The sequence below is a fragment of the Phalacrocorax aristotelis genome, chromosome 1 (genome assembly GCF_949628215.1).
Source record: "Phalacrocorax aristotelis chromosome 1, bGulAri2.1, whole genome shotgun sequence".
NCBI lineage: Eukaryota > Metazoa > Chordata > Aves > Suliformes > Phalacrocoracidae > Phalacrocorax > Phalacrocorax aristotelis.
The window spans coordinates 8,938,168-8,959,327 of NC_134276.1; the positions used below are offsets into that span (position 1 = coordinate 8,938,168).

Consider the following 21,160-nt stretch of genomic DNA (forward strand, 5'->3'; position numbering starts at 1 on the left):
GATATCTGGTAAGTTGAATTCTCCCACGAGAACAAGGGTTAGAGATTGTGAGACTTCAGTCAGCTGCCTGTAGAGTACTTCATCTGTCTCCTCATCCTGGTTGGGTGGTCTATAACAGACTCCCACCAGGATGTCTCCCTTATTGGCCTTCCCCCTGACCCTTACCCATAAGCACTCAACCTTATCATTACCGTCGTTGAGTTCTAGACAGTCAAAACCCTCTCTAACATACAAGGCTACCCCTCCACCTCTCCTTCCTTGCCTGTCCCTTCTAAAGAGCTTGTAGCCACCCATTGCAGTGCTCCAGTTGCGTGAGTCATCCCACCATGTTTCCGTGATGGCAACTACATCATAGTTTCCCTGGTGCGCAATGGCTTCCAGCTCCTCCTGTTAATTGCCCATGCTGTGTGCATTGGTATAAATGCACTTCAGTTGAGCTATTGATCTCTCCTCCAACACAGGTATGCCACTCCTTGGCTCATCCTTAGCAAGCCTGGTTCTATCCCCTTCCCCCTTTGCATCTAGTTTAGAGCTCTCTCTGTTGATTATTGGGTTTTAGCCCCTTCTCATTGCCCAGCTGAAGCCCCCCACCCTGCCTGCTCCTCCCCTCTAGCAGCTGCAGCTCCTTTGCCCTCCTGGCTCGGACCAGGGTTGGGGCTGGAGGCCCCCAGCCCGGGGGTGCCCCTCTCCTCCTGCCCTGCCTCCCTGCCAGCTGGGACTCCACGTCCCAGTTTGTTCCCATGTCCTCACAGACCCCCCACGGGCACTGGCTTTAGGGCTGTTACCCACTATGCCCCACAGGTGCTCCCCACTGCTGTGGGGTCTCTTAGAGCTCTAGAACTGGAGAGCAGCTGCACTGGTGGAGGAAGGGGGTGGACCGTTTGCAAAGACAAGGTGTCCAGGAAAAGTGAGATAGGCTGTAATAACACAGGAGGGACAAGAATGCATTGTGTTCTTAGAATCATAGAATCATTAAGGTTGGAAAAGAACTCCAGGATCATCAAGGCCAACCGTCAACCCAACACCACCGTGTCTCCTAAACCATGTCCCAAAGTACCATGTCTACACATCCTTTAAATACCTCCAGGGATGGTGACCCCACCACCTCTCTGGGCAGCCTCTTCCAATGCCTGACCACTCTTTCAGCAAAGACATTTTTCCTAATACCCAACCTAAACCTCCTCTGATGCAGCTTGAGGGCGTTTCCTCTCATCCTATCACTAGTGACTTGGGAGAAGGGACTGACCCCCACCTCGCTACAACCTCATTTCAGGTAGTTGTAGAGAGCAATAAAGTCTCCCCTCAGCCTGCTCCAGACTAAACACTCCCAGGTCCCTCATCTGCCCCTCATAAGACTTGTTCTCCAAACCCTTCACCAGCTTCGTTGTCCTTCTATGGAGGGGGGACCCCAAAAGCTGATGGATAGGTAAGTCTTTGTAAGCAAGAGGCATGCCTCCACAAGGAGGTCTGTGAAGGGGATGGGGAATGAAGATCCTGTGTCAGCCCATGGGACCAGTGCTGCTGGTTTTCAGAGTATCAGGAAGAAGCAGGACACCAAACCTCTGGGTGCAAGTAGCAGGGGCAGCATTTATGGGCTTTCAGAGTAGTGGTCATGTAAAGACAAGGAGCTTAACTCCTTGGGAAATTAAATAAAAGAAAACGTCTCTTGTAGGGATGGAAGAAGCCACAGGGAAACTGGATTGGAGACCTGATGGCCACCACTAGGTGGAAAACAAGCAGAGAGGACTGTATGCATGTGATTTTAACAAAGTAAAGCTTCAGGGCTCTTAACACCTCCCACATTGCAGACCTTTCTTTTCCCCTTTCATCCTCTCCCATTTAATAGTGTGTAATTCACACGTGTAATTAATACCGTGCAATGCACTGGGATGTCATGAATTCCTAACACCTAGTTATAATCACATCCTAAAAAGATCACCACTGTTTTGCTCATGGACATGTTTTGATTTTGCAAGCAGTAATAAGCCACTGTCAGCTGAAGTGAAGACAAAAAAAAGTCCAAAATGTCATAGCAAAGTAACCTGACGTTTTCTAAGAGTTTTGCAGGCACTTTCAATACAATCCTCAACAAACAGCTCTCTTTGCAGCTGGTTCAAGCATTAATGCTCAAAAGCTGACTTGCACTTCCACCCCAGCTCAGGGCCACAAACAGACACCTCTAAACCCCTTCCCCGCTTTGCTTAAAGCCCAAGGCTTTGTGGATTCGGCGGCGGAGACTGAAGAAGTGCTTGCCTCGCCTGGAGCGGGGTGGGCTCCTGCTCCCCTCCGCGCTCCCCGCAGCGCGGCCGTGCGCCCGGCCCCTGGCGGGACCCTGCCCGGCAGCAGCCCCGCGGCGGCGCGCGGCCCGGCGCGCGCCCACGCGGGGCGCCGCGGGCGCTGGCCAGGGTGCTGAACCGCCGCTCCGCTGGGCCGGGCCGGGCCGGGCTGGGCCGGGCTGGGGTGAGCCGGGCTGGGCCGGCATTTGATAGACCACACATGGAATATTGTGATGTGACCAGTTTTTGGGTGTCCAGTGAAAGAAAATTATTGGTAAACTTGAGCAAGTCTATTGGAGAGGCACCAAAATTGTCAGGGGCATGGAGCACATGCCCTTTGAGGGGAGGCAGAGGGAAACAGGGTTGATCAGCCTAGAGGAGAGAAGGTTTGGATGATAGCTAATAGCAGCCTTCCCGTATCTATGAGGAAGTCATCAGGAAGACAGAGCCAGGGTCTTCACAATGATTCATGGTGGGAGGTCAAGAGATGGTGGACATCAGCTGAAACAAGGGAGGAATGATCTTTAAAGAGTGATCTGCTAGAACATTATTCCATAACACAAATTTTCAGGTTAGGGTATCCTGATATTTGGCACTTCCTTTTATCATGATATGAAATTCTTAGTATTGTAAGTCAATATTTCAGCCCAATAAAAGTGATGTTTATAATATTCAAGAGGTAGCACTGGAAAAAGCAACTTGGATTGGATGCTTTTTCTTTCTTTTTTCAAAAGTAACAAACAAAAGAAAAATCAATGGCTCCAAGAAAAAAGTTTTTATATGAGTTTTGAAAATTTGGACAATCACCTAAGTGTCAAATTGCCTTTGTCATCTGGAGCAAGATAATTTAAAAAGTTCTAGTTTACCAGGTTGGATATTCTGTGCAAAACTGCAGAAACACTCACAGTCTTAACTTCACCAAACAGTCTGCCACATGCATTGGATTTCAACCGATTGATTGGTTTCTGCTCAGCAGTCAGGTTAGTTTTCCAGGAGTATAGAACTAAATTCTCAGAACACAGATGGAACTGCTGGTGACATTCTGGTGTTAAATTTGTAAAATAATGCAAATGCACCGGAGATTTGACTGTGCAAAGCACTCAACATTCTGGCCTTAGTTCAGCAAAGTGAGTAAGTTTCTGTTTAACTTCAACCTTTGACTTCAGTGCTTTACTGGATCAGGGCCAGAGAGGGTACTGTGCTGAACATCCATCTGAAAAGTATGCTTGCCACATAGCTAAATAAAAAAGACAGCCTTCTCAGTGGTTATCCTTACCTCCCTTTTCAACTGCATTTTTTAATGTATAAGTAAATAAATAAAACCAGCTACCCTTCTCCTGCTATATGGCAAAGGCATTATGGGAAGCTTTCTGTGTGGACTTAGAGTAAGTAAGCAATATCACACAACAGGGGTAATAAAGGGGTACACAGGCGTGTGATAGTGATGTTGCTGGGAACGTGATTATTCATTGAGTTTTTGCAGCAGTGCCTCATCCCAAGGGGTAACATAATTTTATGTGATGCTAACAGGTATTCAGTTTTTGTTCAGGTTTTTCTGGTACACCCCAACATTATATTTTTGCAAGTAAAATCTGTAAGTGATCTATTTATACACCTGAATAACCTTAGTTCATAGCTTCATTAAAAGACAAGCTTGTAGCAGATTTCCTTCTCTCTCTATATATATAAGTATATAAGTTATAATTGTGCTTCTACCCGGTGTACATAAATACCTCATTTTTGTGCAGTGCAGATATATATTGCAGCGTTACAAAAAGGAAGACACAAATCCTTCTTGAAGGCACACAGCTGCTCCTGCAGCACTTGAACACAGCAACCTTATCCCAGGAGCCAGTACTGCCAGCGAAATAATGCACAGACTCTTGTTTATTCTTACAACTTCCAGCTGAACACCACTAGATGTCCTCTGCTGCCAACGCTGCTCTTATGTATACAGCTAAAGTGCTGTCACCATAACCTCACTTTGCAGTTATAACCTTGCATTCAAAAGCACATTGCTACTGCCAGATTATTACTGCCTGGAGAAGAGAAGGCTCCAGGAACGCCCTTTGCAGCCTTTCAGTACTTAAAGGGGGCTTATAAGAAGGATGGGGACAGACATTTTAGCAGGGCCTGTAGTGACAGGACAAGAGGTGATGGTTTTAAACTAAAAGAGGGTACATTCAGACTAGATATAAGGAAGACATTTATTATGATGAGGGTGGTGAAGTGCTGGCCCAGGTTGCCCAGAGAGGTGGCAGATACCCCATCCCTGGAAACATTTCAGGTCAGGCTGGCTGGGGCTCTGAGCAACCTGATCTAGCTGAGGGTGTTCCTGCTCACTGCAGGGGGGGTTGGGTAGGTGGCCTCTAAAGGTCCCTTCCAACCCAAACCATTCCATGATTCTATGATTATTTTTGCTTTATTGAGATATGCTATATGACAAGTGTTAGAAAAGGTGTGATTGCAGTATGTCTGGAACACCTGTATGGCGGAATTGGAGTTTTTCAACTTTCCTTCCATTCCTGGACTTCACCTTTCTATACACTCTGTCACTATCCCCTTTTTGGGGACATGAGAAATTAGTAGATCAAAGGTTGGAGATTTGGCTCTACACCAGCAAAGGACTGGACAAGCTCTGGTCATTGGAGAGCTCTTTCTTCCTGAACATGATCTTTCTGTGCTGATTACCATGCCTTGTCTTTATACCTGAAATATCATTTGGTTTATTTTGCAGGCTGGAACTTAGGTCAGAGCTGAACCAAGTCTGGGCCCCTCAGTTCAAGAAGGTCCTTGAGGTGCTGGACCGTGTCCAGAGAAGGGCAACGAAGCTGGTGAAGAGTCTGGAGAACAAGTCTGATGGGGAGCAGATGAGGGACCTGGGAGTGTTTAGTCTGGAGAAGAGGAGGCTGAGGGGAGACCTTGTCGCTCTCTACAACTACCTGAAAGGAGGCTGTAGTGAGGTGGGGGTCGGCCTCTTCTCCCAGGTCACTCGCGATAGGATGAGAGGAAACGCCCTCAAGCTGCATCAGGGGAGGTTTAGGTTGGGTATTAGGAAAAATGTCTTTGCTGAAAGAGTGGTCAGGCATTGGAAGAGGCTGCCCAGAGAGGTGGTGGAGTCACCATCCCTGGAGGTATTTAAAAGACATGTAGAAATGACACTTGAGGCATGGTTTAGGAGGCCTGGAGGTGTTGGGTTGATGGTTGGCCTTGATGATCCTGGAGTTCTTTTCCAACCTTAATGATTCTATGATTTTATAAAAGTGTCCTTGTTGTTACATGAACTTTAACATGTTGTTAAATGGGGATTCATACAAACAACCTGCTGTATGATGGATGGGGAGGGGTTAGACACACAGTCTAGAAAGGGTTCTAGGTACATCTCAACAGAGAGGACTAGAAAGTTGTATGCACACAGTCAGAGTGTTTGTGTTTATACAGCACAATGTATCATGAATGGAAGGAAAAAGATTTATTTCAAGTGACAAGCAGGTTTATTATCTACAGAATTGTCTTCCTTTTTCTAGGAATGCACATTGTGGGGGTCCGTTTGCTGGGGGTGTTGACAGAAGCTTTTACTGAAGAACTGAGTTTGCATTTCATGATTGCTTTAATTGCTAGTACTCTGGGCTCGAGCACTGCTAGGGAAGAGTTTCTCTGTATTATCACTTGTAAACATGCTGTTATTTCAGGCGAAAGAAAGGAAAAGCTTTTCCCAAATGGAAACTTCTCTTGCTAAGACATTCAGGCATTGAATGACCTTCACATAAAGTGGTAAAAGAAATTTCTTTTCAATTTTTTCAGGGAAGAGTCTAAAATACAGAATTAATTATGAATCACTTGTGCTTTCAGTTTGGCAAGAATAGCCTCATTTTGCTTGATGAGCAAATGATGTCCTCTTATATAAAATCTTTTTCCTGCCCACATATATTTATTATCTTAGGGAAGGATTTGGAAATGGGAGGTCTTATTTCATACTGCTTTATGTCTTGAAGTTTTATTTATTCTTTACATTATGCTTATTGTTTGTACTGTGCTTGTGCCTAAATAATCTTAATCTTTTGTGCTAGACATTGCAAAATGCCTAATAGAAAGGTACAGTTTCTGGCCCGAATAATTTGCCTCCTGTCTTCTATGAGCCAAAATAAAAGCGGCTTTGCCTCGACATGGCAAATTTACCACTTCACAACAGAGGTGCCATTTTCTCATGCTTCGTTGTAACTCTTTAAGTGCTCCTTAGCTACCACTGCATGATATACACCAGTTTTATGTTTTAAGCTTCAGTGCTGCAGGTACATAGCCACCGATGAGAGACAGCAGGTAATTAAACAAACAGACTCGGAAATCAGAGTTAACCAAGCAGCAGTTATAGGCTAAGAGATCAATCTAAATTATCACAAGGGCATTTTATTGTTATTTGCCTTTGCAGAATGTGAAAATGAGCTGCAATGATGCACAGAACTGTGGAATAAAGGCTGGAGTTTCTTGAGTCTCCTTTCCACGTAATACCTAGTGCTGGTAGATTCCCATGATATTGTGCTGGTTTTACTCTTATTCCAACATTGACCATAGAGTTCTGATATTGGCAATGACTTCTGTTTTTCCTGATGCCTCACTTCATATGTAATTGTGGAGTCTCACTTTACATCTAGCTTTTTCAAGTCAGCTTTTTCATCTTCTTTTTCAAGAATTCATATACTCTCACTAAAGTCAGTGATGTTGCACCCCTTCTCATTTACGCTACTTTAATCTTTGTTGCCTTCAGTTAAAGCAGAAAAGTCTGGCTTTTTATGTGCACATTCCTCCAGACACAAAACGGATGTACAAACAAACTGCAGGGGCTAGTTAGGCATTTGTGTTTTGGGGCCTTGTCTCAGCCACCTCACATTTAGTACTTTCCTCCACAGAGCTGCTTAACCTTTCAGACAGTCCAGTTTGGAAGCTTGCATGTCCATCAGCAACTAGTAAAGTCAGCAGTACCAGCTGATCGATTTTCTGTAGCTCAAAGAGTGACAGAAAGAAAAGAGGTGTCTACAGCAACATTGAGACTAGTCACATACGAGAAAACTCCCCTGGAACAGTGGTCTCTAGTTTGTCTTAGAATCATAGAATCATGGAATGGTTTGGGTTGGAAGGGACCTTTAGAGGCCACCTACCCCAACCCCCCCTGCAGTGAGCAGGGACACCCTCAGCTAGATCAGGTTGCTCAGAGCCCCGGCCAGCCTGACCTGGAATGTTTCCAGGGATGGGGCATCTGCCACCTCTGGGCAACCTGGGCCAGTGCTTCACCACCCTCATCATAATAAATGTCTTCCTTATATCTAGTCTGAATGTACCCTCTTTTAGTTTAAAACCATCACCTCTTGTCCTGTCCTGTTCTTCTTGAACATTTCAGAAGTAAAAAGTTTGCCCTGACATTATGAGCCCCTTGAGAAGTGTATGCTCTGAGTGGCTGACATTTGGAGACCAGGGTTGAGGGTTTGTTTCTTGTTGTTCCTTATCATATAGGATAAGTCTTGTTCTGTAAATTTCTGACTGAAGAAATATCAATCTAATGATAAGAAATCAGAAAGATAATTTCTTATTGATTTTGGCTGAATGTATTAAGAGGAAAGGAAGCACCGGCGGGTCCCTTAGGGACTTGTGTAGATTTACAATCAGCTACACCACCATTATAATGTCTAGTGTGTAGCAGAACTTTGATTAAATGCTTTATAAGAAAGCAAAATATGTTCTGGCAGCACCTCTCATTTCAGGGGTTTCTTTTCGAGGTTTCTCAAAGATCAGTTCAAATCATGACCATTGCACATTAGTGCCATAGAGCCTGATCTATTGTGCCTTATGCAGGAAGCTAAATGCAAGATTCTCCTGAGAAAAATCTGCAAAAACTAGTGATACAAATTCTTATCATAAGAGTCATCATCGAGGCGCCCGAGCAGCCTTCACTTGTTATTAAATCTGAGATCATAAATGAAACAGGTTCATGCAGCTTTCTGTGCAGACACACTACACACAACTGCAGACCTTGTACTGATTTTTTTAACCCCATCTTTCCCCCTTAGAAAATCAACCATAAAACAGTGTAATCAATTTGCCATCTGATCTCTGACTCAGCTGGATCTTGTTTATCCCTATAAAGAAGGCTAACTCCTCAGTCTAGATCTCCTCTTGGCAAACAGCTCAATGTATTCAGGTGATTTAAGAGGCAACCCACCTCAGCAAGTCACATTAGCTCATTATCTCTTTAGCAAGCCTCGTCAACAAACGCTGATGTGGCAGGAGATTTCAGGTGAACAATGCCAGTCTGGCACAACCACTGGCTTTGAAATTTCTCTCTCTGTCCTTTACTGCCTCATATTAAAACCACAGTGGAATAGAAAGCACTTGTAGCCCTGATCAACCTCCTATTGAATTCAGTTTCATTCTTTCCATAGATTTTAATGAAGGTCATATCAGGTCCTGACAGTGTAAATATTCAGCCTTCCAGGCTGTTTCAAGCTCTCATGATGTTGATTTTTTTTTCTTGCTACCACTACAAAACCTAATCTGCCCAAGTACATCTGAACTACAAGTGAAATCATGAATGTTAGCTAGTAACTGCTTTTAGGGCACTAGCCTAAATGATACGCAAATTGCAAGTATTATATTCTACAACAAGGGTCGGAAGAAGGATCCGGGGAACTACAGGCCTGTCAGCCTGACCTGGGTGCCAGGAAAGGTCATGGAGCCGATTGTCGTGAATGCCATTACATGGCATGTGCGGGACACCCAGGGGATCGGGCCCAGACAGCAGGGGTTTATGAAAGGGAGGTCCTGCCTCTCTAACCTGGTCTCCTTCTATGATAAGGTGACCCGCTTAGTGGATGAAGGGAAGGCTGTGGATGTTGTCTCCTTGGACTTTAGTAAGGCCTTTGACACTGTCTCCCACAGCATTCTCCTGGAGAAGCTGGCTGCTCACGGCTTGGGCAAGTGCACTCTGTGCTGGGTGAAAAACCGGCTGGACGGCCGAGCCCAGAGAGTGGTGGTGAATGGAGTCAAATCCAGTTGGCGGCCAGCCATGAGTGGTGTTCCCCAGGGCTCAGTGTTGGGGCCAGTCCTGTTCAACATCTTCATTGATGATCTGGATGAGGGGATTGAGTGCACCCTCAGTAAGTTTGCAGAGGACACCAAGCTGGGTGGAAGTGTCGATCTGCTGGAGGGCAGGAAGGCCCTACAGAGGGACCTGGACAGGCTGGATCGTTGGGCCGGAGCCAACGGTATGAGATTCCACAAGGCCAAGTGTCGGGTCCTGCACCTGGGTCACAACAACCCCATGCAACGCTACAGGCTTGGGGAGGAGTGGCTGGAAAGCTGCCTGGAGGAGAAGGACCTGGGGGTGTTGGTTGACAGCCAGCTGAACATGAGCCAGGAGTGTGCTCAGGTGGGCAAGAAGGCCAAGAGCATCCTGGCTTGTGTCAGCAATAGTGTGGCCAGCAGGAGCCGGGCAGGGATCGTGCCCCTGTGCTCGGCACTGGTGAGGCCGCACCTCGAGTGCTGTGTGCAGTTTTGGGCCCCTCAGGACAGGAAGGACATTGAGTTGCTGGAGTGTGTCCAGAGAAGGGCAGTGAAGTTGGTGAAGGGTCTGGAGAGCAGGTCTTATGAGGAGAGGTTGAGGGAGCTGGGGTTGTTTAGCCTGGAGAAGAGGAGGCTGAGGGGAGACCTTATCGCTCCCTACAACTACCTGAAAGGAGGTTGTAGCGAGGTGGGTGTTCGTCTCTTCTCCCTAGTAACAAGTGATAGGACAAGAGGAAATGGCCTCAAGCTGCACCAGGGGAAGTTCAGGTTGGATATTAGAAAAAACTTTTTCACCAAAAGGGTTGTCAAACATTGGAAAAGGCTGCCCAGGGAGGTGTTTGAGTCTCCATCCCTGGAGGTATTTAAAAGAAGGGTAGACGTGGTGCTTGAGGATATGGTTTAGTGGTGGACTTGGCAGTGATAGGTTAGCGGTTGGATGATCTTAAGGGTCTTTTCCAACCTTAACAATTCTGTGATTCTATGATTCTTTTGCCATATGCCTTCTTGCCTTAAAAACTGAGTCAGGAAAAAGATTTCCTTATAGTTTGTCTATGCTGTCATTTATATTCCTTTTTTCTCTAATCAGCAGTTGCATATTAGCTGAGGTTTGTTACCATGCCAACCCACTTAGAAAGGCCTTGGACTGGAAATACAGCCAGTGAGGGACAGAAGTTCATGAGAAAGAGTTTCCAACATTTTTCCAACTGACAGGAAACTAGTTACCACAAAGGATTTCTTGACATTTTCACTCCAAAACATGGGTCAATAGTCAGACAGTCAGCTCGTGACTAACGCATGAAAAATGTAAAACATCTGGCTCAAATCTATGCTATGAACATGCTATGGAGAGATTAATTACCTTAACCTAAAGGCTCATTGGATTCACCTTTAAAGATGATGAGTTTTATTTGAAGAACAACCATTAGGAATATTCTGCAGTATCCTAGCTGTTAGGACTGAAGCAATGAAATGCCTTTCTTTGATCAACAGCAAACAGATGAATAATAGAATATAACACTGTTCTGAATTATTCAAAAATAGGAAAATATTCTTTATTTTTCCATTCCATTGCATTAGGGCTAATTTTCTTCATTTTCTTGAAGTTTTGAATAAGTAATAACAATATAATAGTAACAACAATTGTACAGAAGCTGAAGCTAATAAGAGGTCTTACTGCTTGCATGGTAGGTACTTACTTTACTCACAATCACTGTATTAACAGCCTAGTTCACAAACACATTTCACATGACAGATGTTTTTTACAAACCCTGCTTCAAGTGATGAACTATTTACCCTTGTTTTGCAGAACAGAAGAATAAATGGCATGCCTGAAAACAGAAGCAATATTAGCTATGCTAGGGAATGCACCCAATTCTCTTCAGAGCCAGTCCAACATCTGTGTAAGAATAGATTAACAAATTGAGGGCTAATCCCTCAATACACTGTCAGTCTTGAAAAATCTTTGAGGTAGAAGAAGGTCTGAAATGCAGAAATGATGGTGCACTCACAGACAAATTAGTGGCAACATCAGAACTAGATCTTAGAAGATAATCACAGAAGCCCATACAGATGGATACAAATCTGGTGCAGTAAACCCACATCCATCTTGTTGGTGTTTGGCTAGCTGAGAACATAGCAAGACACGCTCACATCTGCCTGTATGTGCCTGTGTAGACATATCCACAAATTCCAGCCTCATGCCTAATTCTCTCACTCACGCTGCTTCATCAAGGGTGACACAGAAGCAGGTTACTGCTATCATTTCTTACCATCACTCAGACACCGAGCAAAGGAATGCAATGGAGCAATTTTGGTTTGCTCCCTATGTTCAAGGCTGATTTGCATCTACAGAATTGTGATTCTGAGGCATCTGGAGGAACAGCTTGAGAAAATCTGCCTGCTTATGGTTAGTTCCTCTCTCCATTTCTTTTTGTGGGCTGTAGTGGGCACTGGGATCCAGTGGCTGTGTGATTTTTAATTACTGATGTATTCTTTTATGCATAATCTACTAGCTTTTTAATAACAGTGATCTTCTATTACTGGAAGAAACACTCATGAAATATCTCTAGGTAGTGCATTTTAGGCCATTACTGTAGCCACCCTGTGAGCCTTACTTTATGTGGCATGGCTTTCTTTTGAATTTCATGGTCTTTAGCATATCAATTCAAGCAAATTCATTTCTTTTCCCTTGTTCCTGCTTCCCACTAAAACTCTTTTCACAGGGGGTCTTTTCAATGGCTTTCCCAGTGATGGGGATAGTAATGCCTTTCTTATATTAGTTACCCTTAATTTCCTTAAAAAATCAGTGCAGAGCTGAAGTCTGGGGCAGGGGAGAAGTGCTCACCCAGCGCGAGGCTCTGCGCTGGTTAGAGGACAGCATTTAATGCAAACATAATCGTAAATAGGACAAACTCAGGAAGTGGTTTTAAATATGTATAGTGTTAAAGATTGAAATATTCCCCTGGGAACCAGTGCATCAGCTGCTTCCAGGCTGATGGGGAAACAGAATTTGGATGGGAACAGGTGGAATTCTTCCCAGTGTGTGAGTCATTTTTTCTCTGGCTCCCCTTACAGGCTTTGGTAGAGATCCTAACGCAACACACTATTCTTTTTAGTTCTTTGTTTTGCTCTAAACCCAATCAAATGGGCAGCATGAAGGATGACTAAGCTGGTGGACAGGCCTGTATTTTTCAAGGTTGTTGATTTTGGCTGAAAATTGATGATCTTGGTTTTGTCTCCTTGCTCAAATAAAATGCAGATGGATAACTTGGGCTGTAGATAACCTTTTTTCCTCCAGAAAAAAAAAGAAAAAGGATTATTTCATACCTCTATCTATCATGCATGCTGTTCCTACAGACTGGGAAAACAACCAAGGAAAGATAAAGTAGAAAAAATATTATTCAGCATTTCCTGAGCAGTCAAAATCGATAAAAACTTGCAAATCAGATTAGGATCTGAGTTCACTAAACATGAGGAGTGTCTGCATGTGATTTTTTATTTCAGGTGAATTATAGGCCCTGGAGAGGCCAACAAATCCTGCATGGAGTAATATATTAAATAGTTAACTGTATCACACTCCTTTGTTGTCTCTATCATTATTCCCCTTATACTGTTTCTGCCAAGGCCCCATGTTTATTACACTGAAGCTGGGAATAGTATAGATGCTATAGCACAGTACAGATGAGATTTAATGATAAATGACGAGCACGGCAAGGCAGCCTGACTGCTAGAGACAGCACTCTCTTATGTTGACTAGCTTGAGTTTAGCCCTGTAAGAAGCTTTTTTATTGATTGATTTTTTCATACATGGATTTTTCTTCCAGGCAGGAGAAGCAACGAACATCATGTACTTTAGTACTTCTGAGATAAAACAGAAGGAGGAGAGCTGCACCATGAAGCTCCTCAAGCTTGTGGCTTCTGCATCTCGCTCCTGCTGGCTCCTTTCCTCCCTCAGGTACGTGAAACACGGTAAAGCAAAAGCCCCAAGTACTCCTATGAAATAAATTTTCTCCAAGGTTTGAAGAGAAGTGGCATATGAATGGTGAAAGCTCTGAGTGCTTATAAAGTGGAGTTCCTTCGTTCTTTGCTGGTGCAGAGGAGCAGGAAGCATTGGTAACCAGCACACCTTTTACTGAGTTCTCCAGGAGCTGAGCCAGTGCTTTTAAGGCATCTCCCTTGACTGATCGCTCCCTACAACTACCTGAAAGGAGGTTGTAGCGAGGTGGGTGTTCGTCTCTTCTCCCTAGTAACAAGCGATAGGACGAGAGGAAATGGCCTCAATCTGTGCCAGGGGAAGTTTAGGTTGGATATTAGAAAAAACTTCTTCACTGAAAGGGTTGTCAGGCATTGGAAGAGGCTGCCCAGGGAGGTGGTTGAGCCCCCATCCCCGGAGGTATTTAAAAGAAGGGTAGACGTGGTGCTTGAGGATATGGTTTAGTGGTGGACTTGGCAGTGATAGGTTAGGGGTTGGATGATCTTAAGGGTCTCTTCCAGCCTTAACAATTCTATGATTCTATGATGTTTTTTACAAAAATGATCTGCCCACGAGGAAGGAGTTCTCATCTGTGTTTTGTGTAAACTGCAGTGCCTTGAGGCTGTTGTTGCAGTCAAGGTTCCCCTCTGCTTCCAAAGGTGTTTGTTTTGCCTGGATGAGAGATTGGAAACATTTGTGAACCACGAGTTTTTTCACACAGGGCAGGAAAAACACTTCCTGGCCAGCCTTAAATATACCCCATGGTTAGAGGTGAACTCTGAGTCAAAAATCCTCTAGTCCGCAAACACCAAGAATGGACAAAACAATCTCTTTTGTTCCAGTTTTATAGGTGACAGACAGGCGAAGGTTTTGAAAAACTTACCCGAGATGACACATCTATGCAGCATTTTGTAGGCTGCCAGGGACTTTTGAACACTGCCCAGATTCACACATAGAACACCTGGGGTGTGCTCCAGCCTATCTGATGCATTATATATCAGTAGATACATTTCAGTCACTTATCCCATATGGGCAGCAGGTGGGGAAATTGCTGGGTTCATTGTGCTTACAGCTGGCCTCATACCTGCCCATGAGTTGTGGCGTGGGTGCTTCAGTGACAGTCAGGATTTGAACCTAAATCTCACTTCAGTGCATTCCCATACAAACATCCTTCATATAGCTATGGATAGCATGAGAGGTTGTATGGATCATGAGCTGTATTTAAAGTTGGTTGGAAAAGAGTCTTCTCTAACTTACAAAACATTCACAGTTCAACCAATGTTCAGGATGAAACCAACACCTTCAAAGGTATAATAGAACTAAAAAAAAAGCAGCTGCCATGAAAGCTTAAACTCCTTGGGTCTTTTACTCTGTATGTGGGAAATCTTCTGTATTTCAAAAATACATGGGGGAAAAATATGTATTTATGTGTATACATTTGTGTATATAAACATAAGTCGTCTTCTGAACACTGTTGGAATTACAGTTGCAGCGATGCTGATATCTAAACCTAGGGCTGTTTTGGCAGAGAATGTAATCTCTGGATACAAATGTTCTCTCTGAACCTTCTTCCAGAATAACAGTATAGACAGACAAATCTCTGGTGAAACTCCCCTGAAATTACACCAGAGATTAAATTTTGTCCCATGTTCTTCCTTGTTAACAGCTTTCTTTCAACAGTGTTGGCATCTTCTAGAAGCTGAAAGACAGAAAACCTGCTATACTGAGTGCTGCATCTGCTTCTATACCACAGTGATTCTATAAAGGCTCACATCAGAGGGGTTTGCTCTGAGTACAACGCATCTCAAGCTGGGTTTGATGGTCCTGTGTCTGTTGTGTGACTTTCTCAGGAGCATTGTGGAAAATCCCACAGATAAGCTGAAAATACAACTAAATTAATAAAAACATAGTTGTAATGGAAAGAAGCTACAAACCCTGTCAAAGGCTCCAATTTTACATTTCTACTACAGCCAGTTGTCTCACACCACTGCCTGAACTGCCTGGAAAGGAGGTTCCTGTCCAGCTTCCTCTGTGGTCATGGTTGCCACAGGACAACCGAGACCTTTGGGAAATGAAAAGATTACCGGTAAGTGTTGGGGTGTGGTGAAAAGTCTCTGATGGTGTCCGCCTTCTCTCTCTTGAGCAGCTCTCAAGAAGTACCTCCATCTCAGGCCTTGAGATCATATTCCCTTGGCAGGGCTTGTCCCATCCCTGCAGTCCTACCAAACCAAAGCATCTTGAGCATGATCTGCCACACTGCTTTTCTCTTACAAGCAGTAGATGTTCAAATATGAATTCTAACTCTCATGCTTACAGGGTGGGAGGTCAGTCCGTATTACGTTAGGCTGTGATGCAGAGTCTCCAGATGTTCAGACCCTCATGTCGAGAGGCTCTAGCCAAATATTATATGGCTTCAGCTTTAAAAAATGCTCTCAGACCACATTTTGTAGGCAATTTTACTTTTCATACATTCTGGGGATGATTTTTCTGGGCTGCATTTTTATGTTTCTGCTTTTAAGATTGTGGGTGGGTGCTGGTTATGACAATTTGTGTCTGGTATTTTGGTATTCTGGAATGTTTGCTTTTATGGTATGTGGATGGGAACTAGTTGCATTCCACAGAGCTATTTGTTGTAAAATTGTGGGGTATAAATAGGATTGAGGGAAATGGTACACTAGTCTCTCGTGCTTAAATGGCCACTTTGTACAACAGTGCCATGAACTGGAAACGTATGTTTCAGGATCCCTACTGGATTGTGGTCTCTACAATCATAATTAGTATCTAACTATGATGTATTGGGTTGTTCCTTCAGGGTTATTTTTGAAGCTTTTCCTTTCAAGAGCAACTTCAATGTTACCTGCCTAATTCCAATGGTATGGTCTTTCCATCTGCAGAGATTGAAGTGTGTTGATGAAACACTGACAAGGATTGGCAGATGTCTGCTATGGGCATGAAACAGTATTTTGGTTGGCTTGCTGTGTGAGTGGGAGCTATGGAAGCTTGCATTTTGCAGGATATAATTCCAGCAAATATATTTTGTAGCAGATATTTCAACGTTTGAACTTGGTAGTAAAAATTCAGAGGCAGTGTCTCAACTATGTTCCCATCCTGTGAATTCTGATGAACTAAAATGTTTTTTGATCTTGATCAGGGATAAAATGAACATCTTCTAGAGTTTGTAATGAAAAATGTGAGACAGATCATGAGAATAATCAATAACCTTGGCACTGGGGCACTTTCCTCAGAGTCAAAGAAGTGACCTAAATTCAAGTGCTTGGTCTGACTTTGCGGAGTTGGAGCTTTCAAGATAGTCTTCGTGTCTCAGATTAATGGCATGATCAGTCTGTTGCTCTGGGTCAAAAGTCACTCAGTTTTGACCAGCAACCCCATGCTGAAGTTGTCAAGAAGTTTATAAAAAGTTTTGAAAGGTTTTCTGGATTTAACCTTAGACATGCAAAAAAAGTTAATGCAAGCAGCTTTTTCCAGTCCTCAGATTAAAAGCCACTGGGTAATTGCCGACTTGTTCAAGCCCTGTCCCTGGGAGCTGCCTAAAAAAAAAAAAAGTCTTTGTTTTGCTCACTTCATGTCCTCAGCTTGGGAGATTGAATCTAATTTTCTAAACCATCTGTTAAAGCAGCTAAACGTTAGCAACATAAACATACATCTGATTTCCAGGAAGAGCACAGGCTGTTATCTAATTATATTCTCTGTGCTGAATCGGAGTGTTCCTGAGTTGTTAAACAAGTGGCTTTTCTCGTTCTTAGTGATATTTGGCACTGAGTCTTGACAGATAGGTTTCTGCAGGCTGTAAATAACACAGGGACTTGAGACCGGTAATGATAAAAATTCATGAGAGGACTGGCTGCCCACACAGGAGTACAACACCCTGCGGAGAGCTAGAGCATTATTTATATTGTATTTTCCATAGTGTTTTCTTAGTGCTAGGACCAGCTGCTTTCTAAATTTCATAATTAATTTCTGAAGATGTAAGGTTATGCTCTTTAAGTTACATCGTCATCAGATGAATAAACACAGTCCACATACAAAAACTGTTCCTTCCCAAACATCTTACTGAGTTTTCTTGTAGACAGGTATGTTCAGCATCATCAAGTGGCCACAACTTCTGCTTTTTATATCTTTTTGTAAAGCTTCACCTCACATAAATAAGTAGACTACTGTGACTCAAAAATCAAGAGAAAGAAATGCAAGTATATTTATGTAGCAAAGTTCAACAGACTTCAGTTTTAACTGTCAAGCACTCCATATAGAAAGTAAGCCTATTCCAGAAGGTTTCCTGTCTGAAAGATTTAATTGCAGGCAATTTATTCCCCAGCAGAGTACAGAAAGTTCTGTTCATTTCTCATATCCCTTTAATGCTGACTTCTGTGCATTTCCCATGTGAAGTCATCCAAATAGATTTGCAAACTCTCTTGATTTCACACAAAGATACTGCCCTGGGATCCTGGCACCTACATGAGACAAACACCCACCAGTGCTTCTGAATCAGAGGAGCTTGCTGTACTCCCTATCCGCCCGCTGATGCTCTGGGTGGCCTTGGCTGAGACTGGCTTACCATACAAGGCATGGTACAAGCAGAAAGGAAAAGACAGGCTGTCAGATAAAAACGTGGTGGAAAGGAGGAGTGATGCTCAGAGATGCACAGAGATTAAACGACTGGCCAGTGGTCACCCCTTAAGAGGAGTGTGAATCACATCCAAACCTGTGTTTGGTTCTGTGATAATGGCACCAGACCTCCTCTCACTGTCTACCAACACTCCTGACAAAATGCCATCAAGGGAAAGCACAAATTATTGAAACTGAATCTAGTCTGTGCTTGCATCGTGAAATGACAGCTTCCTCTCTGGTTTTGTTCCATGGTTCCTGTTCTTGCAAGCCAAATCACAGTGACCCATAGCAGCGAGTCCATTTAGTGACTCTTGGACTGAAAATAAAAATCATGTTTCATTTCATGAAGTTTTCATGAGAAACAACAATTGTAATTAGAAGGCAGAAAAGCTATTCAGATGCCTGAAGGCTTATGCTGGGAGGCACCCCACTGTGCCGACTTCAATTTTCTGAACATGTCTGATAACTGAACGGGCTCAGGAACTCCTTCCGAAACAAGGATGTGGATGAGTGATACTCGGGCATGTCAAGCTCTGTCCCTATAATGCTCATCTGCTGTTGTCATCATTATTCCTCTGGTGCCAAGTCTGTCTGATGTTAGACAATGGAGGCTCAATTCACCCATGACGTAACTCTGTCAAAGGCCAACAGAGCTCTGCCACCGGAGGGATTAGTCCCTCCTAAATCTTTTTCAGAGTGTTGGATGTGCTGCAGTTGATGTGTTAACGACTCTTGACATACGGTGCAGGAGTGTCTTTGCAAAGCATCTCACAGGGAATCTCTCATATATCTCAATTAATATTAATTTACATTACTGGGAGGTGGTGTGCATTTCCCATGTGCCATCTTGGAAACAGACCCAAAAAAAACATTAATAATAAAGCAGATCCCAATGGGAAGTGTCTGATGCACACAACCTCCCTGTAAGGGTAATCCCAGCTCTGGTGGAGGAAAAGTAAACAGAGGGGCTGGCTGGATGTAGGCATATGGATGGAGCTAAAGGAGCAGGAGACCTGCGGGGTGCTTGATAGCAAAGGAAGAGGATGCTTGAGAGAAAAAGTAAAGGTTTGAGCTGCCTCTTTTCCCACAGACACAGTCTAGCTGCATAAAAGCTCCAGCATAAGCCTGGCTGAAGGATTAGTGATAAACATAATACAAAAAAGAATTAGATAAACCTCACTCAGTAATGCTTTTAAGGACCAGGAAGAAAGCAGGCCATTTTCTCCGAAACACTGGATTTATGATCTGGGTGGAAATAAAGTATGTGACGTATTTGCCACTTTTCTTTTTGTGGAGAAGCAGAGCTTAAAAATGAACCGAGGAAACCCATTCTGGGAAAATATACCACAGAAAGGGAAAGGATTTGAGACTTTTAATAATACCATTGTAGAAGATACATGTGAAAGTTAACCTGAAGTACTGAGTACAACACCAGTCAGCCACATTAAAGAAATACTAAATTGTCCTGGAGCATGTGCACAGACAGTAAACTGAGACACCTGGGGAACACAGATGCTGTTTTATGAGACATTTTGTCTTACGAATAAACTTTCGCAAACCAATCTGAAAAATCAGTCCTACACATCCAGTTCCCTGCCCTTGGCACCCTGTGCTGGAGACAGACCGTGGGCTCTGGGAGTCCCCACCTCTGCTCCCCCTCCATGGAGGCAGGGTACACCCAGGCCTAGCTCTGCCTCCTCTGCATGGTTTTATGAGGATTGTGCAATTTCTGGCAGCCAACAAGAGAAAGGGACCATCTCGCTGCTTCCAGTGCGCTGGGACAACGTGGCTTCTGTGGGACAGCCGTGACATCTAGTGGTCACACACGCGAGGTCCCGGGCAGCCAGAAGCTGCTCCCACGGCCCTTGGAGACTGCCTTGCAGGTCTTCGGACGCCACCAGGCACAGGAAAAGGCACAAGTTTTCTGTAAGAGCACCGACAGGAGCCTCAAAACACGTTTTTAAAGGATCTCCACATATTTAAGGAAGATTTTGCTCTGCTCAGACTCCCTGCATGACTTTTGAGGAATCCTGTCTCCTGGTGTCACCCTCCTGATCCGCATCAGTGGGTTTTGCTCCTCTCTGACAGCCACCGTGAGCCAGCCCTGCTGCAGCAGGCATGGGGCAACCACGCAGAAACTCAACCACCCACCCTGAAACCAGTTTAGACAGTGACAATCGTTGCTGGATTTCGTTCCAAAATCCACGCTTACCTCTGTGCAATAAACCTGTGTCTTCGTCTCACTTACAAGGGGGTCAAAAAGCTTGTGCTCAGGCTCGGTCTAAGCAAGCAAGTGTGTTTGGGGATGTTCTGCCTGCCTCCTGGCTCCTGTGTCCATGTGTCCTCAAGTCTCTGCAGTCCACCAGCAGCCTTGCTGGGCAATGATTGCTGCGATAGTACTTCTGACCTGTAACTTAACCCAGGGCTCAGTAGATGTCAACAGATGTATCAGCTTTTACTGGTAGGTTTAGTTTTTGACCAAACAGTTTGTTCATCACAGTGGATGGCTTACTTTCCAGAGGCTTATCCCTAACATTATACTAAGTTTTCCAGCAATGAGATGAGCTGCTGTTCTTGATTAGCCTCCTAAAATACAAATTCCAGACTCCATAATCTGAAATATATATCTCCATCTGAAATATATATTCCAGACTCCACTAGAGAGGGCACTAGTAGGCATTCCTGTTGCCAACCTCATCTAAGCATTCAAAAACCAGGAAAAAAACTAAGAAAAGAAGGGACTTAGATGCAGCAGTGCTAAGAATTGTAACATTTAACTTCTAGTTCACAGACCTCCAAATTGGGATCTAAACTGCTGCTTTAGCTGCAGATCCTGCCCATGCCCCAGTGATGACGGCCGTATGAACAGCTGCACATGAGCCACGTACAGAGACAGGATGTTCTCTCCGGGGCTAGACGTGTTCTTTACCATAGGGCTATTTCAAACATTTTAAAATTTAAATTCATTTTACTTAAGTACATTTAAGATTTAGATTTAAAATCACATATTTAAGTTTAGCTTTTGATTTAATTTTATATTTATAAAATTCATTTTAGAGATTGTTTGGACACTTCAGGCATGTTCTGATAAACTCACAGGAGATGGGTGATATAGCTGAGTGTCCCCACGTTACTGATGCTGAACTTTGTGTGCAAAATACAGCCAGGTACTAATAACGCATGAATTGTGACCATGTAGATATATAAAAATATGTATGTGTGAGGACATATT

General features: G+C 43.8%; 1 long non-coding RNA gene across 1 annotated transcript; it reads left to right on the plus strand.

Annotated features, from left to right (window-relative positions):
• The first annotated feature begins 11,424 nt into the window (after window positions 1-11,424).
• On the plus strand, window positions 11,425-18,373 carry LOC142051610 (uncharacterized). The gene is made up of 3 exons (XR_012658558.1): window positions 11,425-11,736; window positions 13,154-13,284; window positions 14,969-18,373. It is a non-coding gene; the product is annotated as an uncharacterized LOC142051610 (long non-coding RNA).
• The last annotated feature ends 2,787 nt before the right edge of the window (window positions 18,374-21,160 follow it).